This window comes from Phodopus roborovskii, unplaced genomic scaffold (genome assembly GCF_943737965.1).
Source record: "Phodopus roborovskii unplaced genomic scaffold, PHOROB, whole genome shotgun sequence".
NCBI classification, from domain to species: domain Eukaryota; kingdom Metazoa; phylum Chordata; class Mammalia; order Rodentia; family Cricetidae; genus Phodopus; species Phodopus roborovskii.
In genome coordinates this window covers 2,924,866-2,939,719 of record NW_026126721.1, presented here as the reverse complement: position 1 = coordinate 2,939,719, position 14,854 = coordinate 2,924,866, and the positions used below count along the sequence as shown (strand labels likewise).

At 36.3% G+C, this 14,854-nt stretch overlaps 1 protein-coding gene across 4 annotated transcripts in view; it reads right to left on the bottom strand.

Moving 5' to 3' along the window:
- The window catches only part of Arhgap6 (Rho GTPase activating protein 6), a 480,929-nt gene that overhangs the window by 80,997 nt on the left and 385,078 nt on the right, over nucleotides 1–14,854 (bottom strand). The window contains exon 1 of one of the 4 annotated variants that reach the window (XM_051174899.1): nucleotides 4,210–4,352. The exons of 2 other annotated variants lie outside the window; for them this stretch is intronic. The gene's annotated coding sequence lies outside the window, so the exon portion shown is untranslated. Of the gene's footprint in view, nucleotides 1–4,146; nucleotides 4,164–4,209; nucleotides 4,353–14,854 lie in introns of those variants that run through there. One more of the 4 variants, XM_051174900.1, reaches the window with a different exon arrangement.

The following is a 14,854-nucleotide window of genomic DNA, read 5'->3' as shown; positions in this document are numbered from 1 at the left end:
GCTCAAATTACAGAGAATCCTCTTGAAATGATGGTGTCAGGAAATCTTAACAATAATTTATGCATTTTCTTTATCATCAGAGGCATGAACTATGTATTTTATGCATATTATGTAGGATTCTGTATATTATGCACACAAGCAAAACTGTAGGACCTATTTTGAACCAACCTCAAGAAGCACAGATGCTACAAACCAATTTATAGAAAGCTAAAAAAAGTCTCAATGAAAGAGAATTTTGATTAACTGGAGAGCAACTCACCAACAGTATTAACTAGAGAGATACCTTCCCCACCAAAAATGTATGTATCCACATCTATGAAAAAGAATCAAAAAGCAAAGCCAAAGCCAAATATTTATGTTGTATTCAGAAAGGTCATTCTTTTGAACTGGTCTGTGTGAATTTACAAACAGACTTGATTCTTCCATGAAATAAAATCGATTGAAATAATTTTGGTTTGAGCCAACACCACACTGTTTTGCTATGTATTTGGGGCTTGACTCTAATTGTAGCATCTTTTTAACCACACACAACAATAAATTGCACAGACCAAGAGGGCCAGGAAAGGGTTCATGAAGACTTGCTCAAAAGATTTTCTGTTGACCCAGTATGTCAGAATCATGGTGGACAGATTATCACTATCAAACATGCAAGTTCAGGGCTGGAGAGATGGCTTAGTGGTTAGGAGCACTGGCTGTTCTTCCAGAGGACCCTGTTTCAATTCCCAGCACTCATTTGACAGCTCACAAATATGAAACTTCTGCTTTAAGGCAGACTTCAAAATTTAAGGTACCAAGCCCTGGAGCCAACTACATGGGAACTTTTTGACAAGACTCTATTGAGCCTCAGTTTTCTCAACAATGTATGAGGAAGAGGAAGAATTAACTCTCAGGCATGTGTGGATCACACAAGACAATGCAAATATGTTTCTGTGGGGGGCTTATTAGCTCCTGACAGGCTGTGAATAACTGGTAATATAAGTTATAATTAATATTAATCATCACTCTAAATTTACATCTCCATCTGAATCCTGGCAATTTTAGTGATATGAAAAACGCTTAAAGAAACGTGTGCTTAATTTCTGAATAAGTAGCTCCACTAATTTTTGGAGTGGATTTTTTTTTTCTAGGTGCCAGTTGAAGGCAAGAAGTATAACATGAGCTTAGGAGTGAAAGAATGGTCTGTCATTTAGATCATGTATGTCACAAGTGAATCTTTTCCCATTGTTTCCTAATTTGGCCAGTGTTGCATAATAATAATTAGTATGGGCATTCTTCCCAGATCATCAAACTGCACCAATGAAGCATAGCATAAGTTGAAATAGCAAGCCCCACAATCAAACACTTCTGAAAAGGTCTGCCTTGATCTTTATAACTCCAAAATAAACACATGGCAATAACAGAAAACTTCCTTCTTTGTGAGCACCTGGGGAGAGCTGAGAGCATTTGTATGGTTATTACACCCCTGGCTGGACTCACCAAAGAGTCTGTGCTTTTATGTACTCATCAGGAAACCATTTTCCAATTGTCCTCTCTTGACTCTTTAGTTACTCAACACACTTTTCCTTATGGACACTTAATACCTTTGCTATGTCACGCACTTAGAAAACTGCATTGAATCTGGATTTTTTTCTTTTAAATAAAATGTTCTATTTTATTTGGTGCAGGGATTTCAGAAAATAGAAACAGTTTCTAAGAACAGTAGCTTACTTTGAACTTTTGCCTTCATATATTACTGTTACTTGAGAAGTGTCCAAGTCCACATGTGCAAAAGCCTATCTTGTTGGTTCAGCAAGCACTAGCTAGGGAAATTCTATAGGCCAGGAACCCTTCAAGGTACTTAAGACTCATTAGTGAACAAAAGAGAAAGCAGATAAATACACACAACGACTGAGTAACTCACAGGAAGTTACAAGATGATAAGCACTAAAGAAGCAGGTAGGGCAGGGCAGAGGAAGTAGTGGGAGCCTTCTGGACATCTTGACTGGGAACATTGTATTTGAGTAGGCCCTCATGGAATGATGAAATCAATCATGAAACATTCAGAAACCAAGCATCATATTAGTTGACATGGAATAGTTGCTAAAAGCAATACCTTCCTAGATTTGGATCCTATTTTCACTGTTTGCCAGACATGTGGGTTCTTGGCAAGCTACTCACATACACCGTCCTTAACTTTCCTTATCTGTAGAATGGGAATGATAAGTATTTGGCCTATAATAAGTTGACTAGCTAGGAATCAGCAAGCTGCTGTCCATGAGTCAAATCTTGAAGTTTTATTTGAGCACAGCTATGCTCACTCACTCAGGTTCAGCCTATGGCAGTCTCTACTCTGCAATGGTAGAGCTAAATAACTTGCAAAAGAGACTGCCAGGCCCACAGAGTTGAATGGTTTTATTATCCAGACTTTCCAGAAAACATTTGCATAACTCTTTACTAGTTTACAAGTATTAAGACACATTTACTTGCATTTAGGATTATCCCCTTGAAGCAACATTTTGTAACTCTAAGATTGTATGCTAAGATTCTAACTCTAAGAGCCCATAAAGGAATCACAAAGATGACAATAGCTGAAATGATGGAGATATAAATGGTTTTCTAGGACCATCAGCTGGTGAGATCGCTGCATGCCCTTGTGCCTCCACGGGCATGCCATGCCATGTACAAGAACATGTGTGTGTACACATATATAAATAAAAATGTGAAGACAGTGAAAAGAAATGGTCATGTGAAAATGTCTCATATATATGTGAATTATTGATAAACCCAAAAGAAAAATAAATGAGCATTGTCATACCTGGAACTGTGCTAATGCCATCTGGGAAAATAAATATCAAGTACATATTTTCTTGGAGGAAATGTCATATAAATATTTTCTTGCAGGAAAAGCCAAGCTAATGGTTAACACAGAGGGGACACTTTCAAATATTCAATATCCTTAAGAAAAAAAAAAAATGTCAGACTGAAAGGCCATTTTCACTCCTGAATTTCTCCAATTGAGCCATGAACGTTTCTAGTAGCCATAGATTCAATTCTTAATTCTTAATTTCTAGAACTTTGCTCAAATCATGCAGGCAAGCTGGGGCATGTAGAAATAACCTGCATGGATTAGAAATGTCTCAACTACAGGGCTAACCTTCAACAGATCTTCTCTTTCTACAATTAAATCAGTTAGAACAGCTGACCTTGAAAATTCTGTTCACATTCTAAATGGTTGTCCCTTGGGGGAAAATGGCACCATTATTATCTTCATATTTACAGATGGAGAGAATGAGACACAAACCTTATATAACATTTCCAGATCATAAAATGAATAAATATCAGAGTTGGGAATTTAGTCTGATAACCACTACTAAACTTGTATGCCATCATCTCTCAAGGGGAACCAGACCAATCCCCTCACCTTACAAATAAGTAAAGCAACAGCTAATAGTAAAGTTACTCATACAGCAGCAAAATAGGACCCTGGATATGCGAGTTAAGTTACCTTTCTTTCTACCACCAAGCCATGTGAATAGCAGATTTTTTGTTTGTTTGTTGTTTCCAATACAGGGTTTCTCTGTGTAGCCCTGGATGTCCTGAAACTTGCTCTATAGACCAGGTTGGCCTCAAACTAATAAAGATCTGCTGGCTTTTGCCTCCTGAGTGCTGAGATTAAAGGCATGTGCTACCACTGGCCATCAAGATTCTTTATAGTCAGCTAAGCCAGATAGTTTTTCCAAATCCAGTAGCTTAAGATCATTCCTTTTGGTAAAGTAATATGCCCAGTTTAGCATTAGCCCCTTTTCTCCTGTATAAGTTGTTCTCCAAAGCCTGTGTCTGTTCCTGCCACCAGAGGTAACAGGTTGCAGCACATGCAAGAAGTTGAAAGAAGAAGGGAAAAATCTTTGACTGGGAGAGTTCTAACTAACCAGTGCCTGAGTCTTTCAGCAATCACACTAATGATGCTCCTCCTGTTAATTGCAGAGGACTCCTTCCTGCTTCAGTTCGCATATTTCCCGCTGCCTCAGCATCATCAATCAGTCTGGAAATGAGCTGTGCTCATAAATCTCTATCGGCACAAAGCAGTTTTTAGCAGCCACGCATCCCACATGCTGATCATCCACTTTACTCCCCAGATTACAAACTGGGAATGACAGAGTCACATACCTTATCATAATCATCTTCTGCAACAGAAGTAGGAGTACATAGATGTAGAGATTTGGTGCTTACCCATGAATTCTATTCTCAGCGGCTTTCTATCCTCTCTAATCTAACCGAATTTTGCTCGGACTAGGAACTTGACTCTGCTTGTTAAAAAATAACTTTTTGATGAAAAATGAATCTTGAGACAGAAGATCTTATCAAGTGTGAAAGAAATCACCCAGCTATGACTCTGGGATACTTTTTGTTGTTAGATATATATGTTATGCCATGAATCATGGAAGAAAAACAAAGCAATCTTTTCACCAGATCAGTGAGAAGAGAAAGAGAGGGAGGGAGGGAGGGAGAGAGGAAGGGAGGGAGAGAGTACACATGATGCTGGGGAGGAAGTGGGAGGGCAGGACAAAGAGAAATTGAAACTGGATTTCTCTGCTTTGTATTTTCGTAAGACTGTTTTGAATATATATATATATATATATATATATATATATATATATATATATATACTGAAATGAAGAGAGGATTTCACTTAAAAATATCCCTGTTTTAGGGATTACAAAAGGTAATTGAATTGTAACTGCAAAGTAGCCTTACTAGGTATCCATCAAAGAATGTTGGACACCTTTGGGAAACCCCCAAGAGCATGATAAGGCACAATACAGCCCATACTTTCTCAGCTAAAAAACAAAACAAACAACAAAAACAAAAAGCAAAAAAAACCACAAACAAACTTCTCAGTTGTTAAACTGTAGTTTACAATCCTGATTTTTTTTCCTACAAACAGTAAAAACCAGATATATTCTCCTTTATAATGAAGCCTAACTTATACTTCTTTGTTTTATTATTTGTGGAAACAGCTCCTTGAGAAGGTATTCATTTTCTGAACAGAGTGAGTGGAGATCCAAGTGAGTATACCCCCTTGGCTATGTTAAAGAGTGTATGCAGCAGGTAGAGGTGTGGTATGAAATCCATACAACAATCAATTTTAAAAGAGGCTATAAATTTGAAAGAGAACATGGATAGGTATATGGGAGCGTTGGGAGAGAATGGGAAGAGAAAATGATGTAATTATATTTTGTCTCAGAAAGAAAATAAAAATCACTGTCACTCAATATCTTCATCTTTATGAATTCCATATGATACCAAGCCAAACACAATTAAAAAAAATGCAACTTTGTTTCCCTGTTGATATGAAGTTATTATTTTCCCATGGGTTTCAAGTGAATTTCAACAAAATAAGTGCTGTGGTTGCACTGGAAAGGGCCATGGTTTTATGGATGATCTTACTGATTCAAATGTAGGGATTCAATATGAGTTTACTGTAATTCTGTGGTATTAATCATTGAAGGCACCGGCAGTCTATATTGGTGCATTTATTTAGGATGAGGAAAGAATTTAAAAACAATAAAGTGTTACATTGTGTTTCTTACTAGAATGATTAAAGTTGAAGTGAAAACCAGATTAACAGCTCCCTACTCCTTAACACACATCCACCTCTATCAATCTCAAACCTCCAACATTGAAAGTGCTTTTAATTCTGGCAGATAATCAATATAGTTCAACAAATACTAGATAATGATCCATAGATTATGGATGTTGGTTGCACAATTAAAGTTATTTGATATTATAACCTCACATGAAAGTAAAAAGTCATCAATTTCATTTTCATCATTAGTTACTTTATGAATGCAGGACAATATATAGTGTAGATTGTGTTATGTATTGTCCTAAGCATTTTATGCATTCTGAGTCATTCACTTGTGAAAAAAATTCTAAGAAGAAAGTTGATGACACTTTTATTTCCCCACCACAGACATAAAAAGAATCTCTGAGACATTAAATAATTTGTTCAAAGATCCACAACTTTGCAGTGATGTAGCTGTGGTCCTAATCCCCATGGAGCTTAGAAATTAATCAGAAGACAAAAGTCCATAATCATCACCAGGAGAAGCTGTTTTATAAGTGTTCAGTAAGAAATAAGGCTTAAATAAGATCCACCACTTCAAGCCAGAGTGTTTTCTTAATAAACTATTATTATTGCTTTTATTATCATTACAAATTTATTTTTGTTTTATATGTATGGGTATTTGCATGAATTTATCAATGTGCTCCACATGCATGCCCATAGAGCTGTAAGGGGGCATATGACCCTTCGGATCTGGAGTTATAGGTGTTTGTAATGCCATGTGGGTGCTGGGAACTAAATACAAATCATCTACAACATTAGCAAGTGTTCTTAACCACTGAGTCATCTCCCCATCTCCCCAGTTCCCATTATTTATCATCATCGCCATCATTATCATTGTCCTCATCATTATGAGATAGAGATTCACCATGTAGTTCTGATTGTCCTTGATGTCACCATATAGATTAGGCTGGCTTCAGATTTGTAGATATCGACCTGTTCCTGCCTCCAAAGTGTTGGTGTTAAAGGTACTCACCACTATGCCTGTCCAATAGTGAAATCAGAAAAATGGATTTATTCAATGTGCGTACACTGGAAAGAGGGACAAAGATACCCAACCACATCCTCCAGCCAAGTCCACATTCATAGCCCTAACAAGGAGTTATTTTTAAATACATATATTGTCATGTCAGTGAATATGCCATGAGAAACAGACTATTTCTTTAAGTAAATAACCTCAACATCAAGAAACATTTGACAGAAGAGGTGGTGGAAACCTGAATCAAATGAGGAAAAGACTGGTTGCTCACAAAAATCTGAAGCCTATAACCCATGAGCATTTCATTGGACTTCACTTCCCAGTCTTGCTCGTGGTTAAGGGTTAGTCATATGAGTGGGCTCTAATCATGTAATGTTAGAGAAAGTGGGCTGTGATGGGCTTTATTTTTAGTTCTGGTTCCTAAAAACCTTGGAAGTCCTCAATGGCATGTGTGGTATTCCCAGATATGGGCCACACCTCACAGCATGTATGTCGACTATACTTCTTTGCTCTTCAGTCCTAGATGTGGTAGGAGGTAGTGCTGTGACAAGTCTGAGCCTAAGTCATAAGAAGTCCTAATAGCTCTTCTATCTTAGGATCCTTAGGTCTCCATAACATAAACCTAACTACTGCATTGGAAAGATTATCTTTAGAAAGAGCCGTGAAGGAGACCACATGGAAAACAGAAAAGGTTTGCTTTTCTCAATGTCTCAACTAAACCCAACCCTAACTAATCTCCCAGATGAATGGAGTCTTCTAAGTGAACATTGCCAAGTTCAGAAGAACTATCTAGTTGAAGTCATCCCATGTTAGAGAACCAATGTTGGCTGCTGTAATCCACTAAGGTTTGGGGTAGTTTGTTTGTTACACAGTCCTCTGTAACCAAGTCAGAAATCTCTTGAAGAGTCCATCTGTGTCTTTAAATCATTGTGTCCCACTAATCATGCTTACCTTTAGAACTGAAATGAGGAGTAAGCTCTCATTGAAAGATCTGGATATGTGTTTGAAGGATCTAGTACTCCCCATGCTGCCCTAAGTCCTAAATAACAGGCTTCACCAATCTGGATCTTCAGCACCCCCTTGTCATATATTTCCCTCACGTTCTTTCTCTTTTAATATGATCCTTGGAAAGAGAGGTAGGTGATCAAGTAGATAGTAAAATAAAAAGTATTCCTTATGCATTGCTTTACAAAGCATGTGAAGAATTCTTCAATAATAGAGCAGATAAATGTTGGCATCCTTCAAGTTGAAACAATATAAATTCGATTATTAGAAATAAATAATGCTTTTGCTTTTCAGAACTAGAACTGAATTTCAAAATGTTATGAGGAAATTTTCATTTAGATTACAACCATTACTGCTAGATCTTTTGTTGGTTTGCTTAATTAACCTCCTTTGACAGGCAGCATTCAGATGTCACTTGATTATGAATTACTAATGCCTAAAACTATAAATTGTGAAGGATATTTCCAGGTATCAATTCGTTTAATGAGCTCAGTGAAAATGTTCCACCTTTTAGGTTAATCCCTTCGATTACTGATAATGCCCAGAGGCTTTGTGACCAGCAAATGGTCCAGAAGATTCTGCTTTCTCTCACTGCTGACACTTGCGTCTTCAACTGTACCTGCTCATCCTCTCCTCTTTCCAGGCACCCTGACTTTGATCCTATTTCTAGTATCCTTCTGGGGCTCTTAAGATTTATTTCCAGGAAGAACAATGGTTAGCTGTTTCAGATAGAAAATATGCCACTGAAGTAAATCATTAGGTGTCTAGAACATGAATCTGAAAGTCAAAAAGTACAATACAGAACACAAACATTTGGTGAATGTTTACCACCTCCATGAATATTTTGTACTGTAGACAAGTGATCAAGCAGGCAAACCAAGGGAAAGATTTCTTCACAAGAAGGTTTTTTCCCCCCAAATAAATTTTGGATCCTAGAAAGTTAGAGTGGCTTGTTACATAGCTTTATTTAAAAGATCATTTTTCATTTCAAATGAGAAATATTTTCAAAGATTAAGATTCTTTATTGCTTTTTAGTCAAAGGCTAATAGCTACCTTATTAAAACCCTTCTCCACAGAGTAACTACAAGTGAAGCACTACAAGTGAAAAGAAAATGTAGGTATTTTTCTAAACTTCAGATAAGTCTAGCTTTAAAAAAAAACTTCATTTGTTTACTTTATATGGATGGGTGTTTTGTCTGTTTGTATGTCTGTGCATAATGTGTGTGCCTGATGCCCACAGAGGCCAGAAAGGATCATTAGGTACCCTAGAACTGGAGCAACAGATGTTTTTGTGCCATTATGTGGATTTTGGGAATGGAACACAAGCCCTTTTTATGCTTTTAATCACTGAGCCATCTTCTTATCCCCAAAGTCTAGCTTTAAGAATGTTCTTAAAAGAGCCTCCTAAACAAAAATTCATTGAGCCAAAAATAATGGCACGATTTCAGAAGGAATAAGAAACGCACATTTTGTCCGTATGTACCTGAAAGAGTATACCTAAATAAGGTCATTTCCTCCTTGTTCTCACAGAAAAATTTGAACATGACACCATTTGTTGTGATAAGGTACAAAGAAGGACATTACTTCCACAGCTGCTCTTTCTGACCCCTACTTCCATAACAAACACTAGAATAAGGTTGGATTCTACAAGTTTCTTGGGATGATGATGCTCAATGCAAGAAACCTCCTTTTGAGTATGTTGAAATGTGAACTCTCTACAGAGCAGGGCACTTATTTCAATGTGGGCAGCTTCATTTCTCACTGAACAATGAGTACATTTGGAAAAAGACTAAGAAATACAAAGATGTTGAAATTGTGTTACTTCAAAGTGAAGAACCTAATCCCAAAGCAGATATTTACAAATTAGCCTGCAATTAAACAAGTCCTAAGCATCTCTGGGATACCAGACCTTACCCTGAAAATTCTTAAGTGAAAGAAAATAGGCAAAACCAAAAATAGGTAAGTAAATTATAAATAAAAAGCCACCAAAAGGGATTCTTTCCCACCCTTTGTTTTTAGTGGTATATTTGATCATGTTTCGCTTCATCAACTGTCTTTATTGCTTTACACAAATCTTCCTCCTTAATAAGAAGTAAACAACTTTTTCATATTTATGTAAGATTTAATGGACTTACTCCATCAACAAGTTAATTATAGTATCACCAGAAATACAAATTTCTATCAGGTCTAATTTGCCACCTAAAATGTGATCTTTGGACAATTTAAGTCTCCTAGTTTTGGTTTAAAGTCATTTATCTTATTAAATGCTCTTAATTAATTTACAGCCCACATCAATGGCAACCCTTTATTTGAAATAAGAAAAGGCAACATTTTTCAAAGGCTGAGAGTTAATGTATCTAAACGTCTACTCCTAGAGCAATCAACCAAGGGAGCTTTAAAAAACTTTTATTTTTATTGATACTTTGGGAATTTCACATCATGTATCCCAATGCCACTCACTCATTTCCCAGTCCTTCTATATCTGCCCTACACCCCTATAAACACCCCCCACACACAGAAAATAAAATATTAAAATTAAAAACAAAACAAAAATCAAATAACATCTCACCAACACCTCTGTGCAATGACCTGTTCTATCACAGACTTCTCTCATACCACTCACTACTGTCACATCTCCAGTTCCTCTGTACTTTGTAACCCTCTGCTCTTCCATCTTTCTTCCCTCTCTATCACATGTTTATTCACTGTACTGGTATTGAAAACTGTTTTGTATCTCACAGTAGACCCTTTTCTCTAAACATCTGTATTTGCGTATGTTCATGGCAATGAGTCATTGATCTAGTTCAAGGCCTCTGGCTTGTTTTTCATCCTCAATACTGGATCCTCACTGAGATGTCTTTTAGATACCCTGTTGTTGTCCTTTGTCATGAAGATCCTGTGGCTATTGTACCTCAGAACTGACCCTTCCACATGCTTCAGCAGTTCACAGATGGGGTAGATTTTGGGGTGGGCCAACTTAAGGCCCTGAATTTGGGACTGGGTGGGAACTGATTTGGTTGGCCCAGGTATCAACTTGGCCTCTCTCCTCCTATAGCAAGGGTAATGGAAAACTCTCCTATACCCTGAAATAATCTAATAACGCTACCAATTAGGACACATCCTTCAACATATATACTCTTAATTTAAAATTATTCTTCACATGGATAGGATTGCTCCAGATGTCCTAAGATGAAGGCCATTTCTAGTGGTATCAGTTAAGTAGCTGCTATCTAATTTGCTCCTTTTAATTCCTATTGTTTCTTTTTCAAAATGATGCTGAGTGTACTTCCAGCCCTCATCAATTCCTTCTGTGGTTGTTACTTGAAAATGGGACTTATGTGTAGAACATGTTGCAAGGAGGGCTCTGAAGTACCAGTGTCCAACTTTAACTTCTAAAACTGATTCATACATCACTCTAAGAGTCAGTTCCTTGCTACCTAAAATGGAGAAAAAAATGAGAAAAATTTACACAACATCTATGGTAAGTGAAATGAGCCATGTATTCTCCTTATCTCAGATTTTTATGTCTCTCTCATTTATACAAATATAAATAAATAAATACAATTTAAAAATTAATAAAAGTAAGACTGAGAATCTAGAAATAAGCATAATGGCTGATATTTAGGCATGTCATCATTTTATTGATATATTGAAATTCTCAACTGTTTGTACCTAACATGTCACCATGATCACTACTGATTTGTACATGCGCACATTCTCTACAGTGACATTTGCTTCTTTTTTCCTTGTTAACAATTCATCTATGGGTACTATTTTTTCACATGAGGAACCATAACATGAGAAGCCATTAGTGCCATGAGAGTTTAAAGACAGCTTGGCTTTTCATAGTACATATCGAGGACTGCTCATCAGTGACTCATAGCAAGGATAAAACAAGTGGAGGGCTGTGCATACTCCCCAGAGATTTACATTTTAGGGGAAATAGTAAACATCTTGTGGACAGAGCATGCACCCTCTATTATCCCTAGTCTTTACTGTGTACTTACAGTTTCTACCACAAACTTTTTTACAAGGTAAAGTCTATTGACATTTTTTATTTTTAAATTTTTTTATACAGATGAAGCAATCAAGACAAAGAAAGATAAAGCAATTCATTCCCCAGACAGACTGCTTGAGGCTTGGCTAGGGTTCAAAGGCAGGGACCTTATACCACTATTCTGTGTTGCCTCTCCACACATTCTCTCCTACTTAAGGCAGTTCTTTGGAATGAGTAGAAGTGTGAGTTCACTTCTATACTTACCCCCAAATCTGTATCATTTGCTTACCATGTAAAGTCAAATTCTAAAGTTTGTAACTTACCCCTATCATCAGAAATACTTCTAACATGTAGACTGAGGCATCCTTTGACCTTGGGGTAGCAACTGTTTTCCAGTTAGCAAACTACAACCCTGGCCATTTTCATCCTAAAGGTTTTTGTTGTTGTAGTAAATCATGCTGTATTGGGATACTAACAGACCCACTCATATCTGTATTGTCTGTGGCTATTTTCCCAATATAATTGCAGTGTTCAGTTCACAATAAAGCCTGTCCAATTTGCAACACGTTTGCTGATCTTTTACTGAAAAAAAAAAAAACTAAATTTACCTGGCATATAATAGAGGAGATAAATATTCACATAGAATGGATTGTTTCATTATTCTAAAAGCAAAAGAAGAAACTTACCTTTTAAAATATCTACCTACATATAAGGAGAAGGGCTTATAGCATTATAGATTATGATATTTCATATTCGGTCACTCATTAGGATAGTGGGCACCTACGTTGGAGTGGGGTTTTCAGTGACACACTGCTACTTTTCAGTTACAAGTGCTATTATAAATAACCCCAATAAACAGATTTGTTCACTAAGCTCAACTTGGACACAATAATTTCATTGGCATAATATCAGTGCTTTATCTCAGATAAACAGACATTTGTTCGCGTAACCTATGAAAAGTCACACAATATCTTCTAAATAGAGACATCACAATAATGGAGCATCAAATATACAAGTAAATACTATTTTAGAATTTACAATATATATTATTTGTAGGAAACAATTATATGTTTCCTACAGATGCTATAAGGAATAACTTAAAACATGGCCATGAGGAATCTACTTTTGCATTAAAGAAGGTAAACTTGGTTCTTTGAAGCTCTCAAATAATAGGTCTCCAACCTAGACACAACACATGTAGACAATCACTTGAGGTGTCTCACTTAGGGAGGAGAGTGGAGGGTTAGGGATGTTTAAGAGTCAGCTCTTTTCCCAGAAGACTCTAACGTCATAGATAACTCCTTTTATGCAACCATCACATCTACTCTCCATCTCTCTCATTTCAGCCATTTACATGACTCATTTAAAACGCTGAAATGCTGTTTGACTCTCCCAATTTTGTCTTCTCTGCCTGGACAGAATGTAGACTCACAAGGCCATACACAATGTCCAGAATAGAACAGTTTTTATATTAAGTGCCTTTGTGCATCTGCTGGTTAGAAGGTAGTTTAGAGGAGAGCAGCAATTCTACATCTAGACAGAAAACTATTTGTCTCTGTTATGTGGAAACAAGGCCAGCAGGGAATATTTATATTGGGGACATTTGTTTTAAAGTAGCTAAAACCATTTCCAGTAAAAAATAAAAAAAAACAAAACAAAAACAAAAACCGTATTTCCCAGATTCTCTTATTAAATGTCAAACATGTAAAAGGTGAAATCCAAAAAAGAGAAAGCAATTTACAGAGTCACACCAAACACCAGGTAAGACATAAAAACAAACTGGCTGTTTTTTTTTTTTTTCAGTTGCTGTTTTTCTGGGATTTTTTTCTCAATAACTATTTTTGAAATAATAAATTAAAACATGTTTCACAGAACTCTCTAAGCATTTCTGTTTTGATATATAATGTATCTTCTTAGAATCTTAGGTTTTAAAAAACAAGCTATAATAAAATAATAAAGGGACTTGATGTGTTGTAATTAAAATAGTAAAAGTAATTTCTTCAGGTAAAATATAATACTTTCATGTTGTACAATTTTGTTAACCATATTTAAAGCTATCTATGATCAGCCTCAATTTTGGAGCCCCTTCATCACCTTAGAGAGCAAGTCCATACCCATTATCACTACTGATGCTTCCTTCTCTTACCCCAGCACTCAAATAACACCAATGTACCCTCTGTCATTATGCACCTGCACTAGTGTTAAGAGATGTCCAAAATCCAATGATATAAAATAGTGTAGAAGATATCTATGGGAAGATTCTCAGAACCTAGGAATCCAGGAATGTGTTACCTTGAAGGGTCATTTCATTTGTAAACTTGACATGTGGAGAATCCAGGTGAGCTTACTCTAACCACATGAGTTCTTAAAATCTGTACACCTTTCCCAAAAGAACACAGGGAAGAAGATTTGACTACTGAAGAAGGGTCAGAGAGACATGAAATTGTTGGCTTTGAAGATGAAGAAGTCTATAAGTCAGAGAATGGAGAGAATGGAGGCTACAAAGGCACCTACATTATTTGGTTTCCTGTTGCCTGGTCTTATGAAAGTTAGACCTCTAGTGGGAGAATAGGGTATCAGGTAAGCTACATCCCAACTAAACTAAAGGCAACATTTTTCATTCAACAATATAAAAATGTGGTTTCTTCAGCATTGAATACGCATTATTATTTAAAGTGAAAGTTTTTGGCCAACTGCTTATTAACTTCATATTATTAGCAAGAACAATGCAATAAAGTATTTACTATGATGACTGAGACTCTTCCAGAAACCACCTAATTCTGCTACTGAACACCATTTACTACTATTTCTTATTTCTACAAATTCTATTGTGAGGAGAAAAAATAGATAGACACAACCAAATGCTGCTGTCTGCCTTTGGAACACCCAATACTGCTGTATTCATACTCCTCCCACATTTGACAAGACATACAGAGAGCTCTGAGAACATTGTCCTTTGGGCATTTTTGGACACATATTTCCAAATCATTTTCTCACACATGAGTATATTTTAACACCTCAGTCTTTTAATAATGATAAAAATAAGGGTAAATGTCATAACTAACAAAGCTAACAATTTTGTATGCTTATCTAATGCCAGGCTCTGCTAAGTGCTTCATGTTAAAAATCTCATGCAGGTATTTAGGAATATATATATATATATATATATATATATATATATATATATGTGTGTGTGTGTGTGTGTGTGTGTGTGTGTGTGTGTGTGTGTGTGTGTAACAACAATTATTTTTAGATGTTATAAATTTAT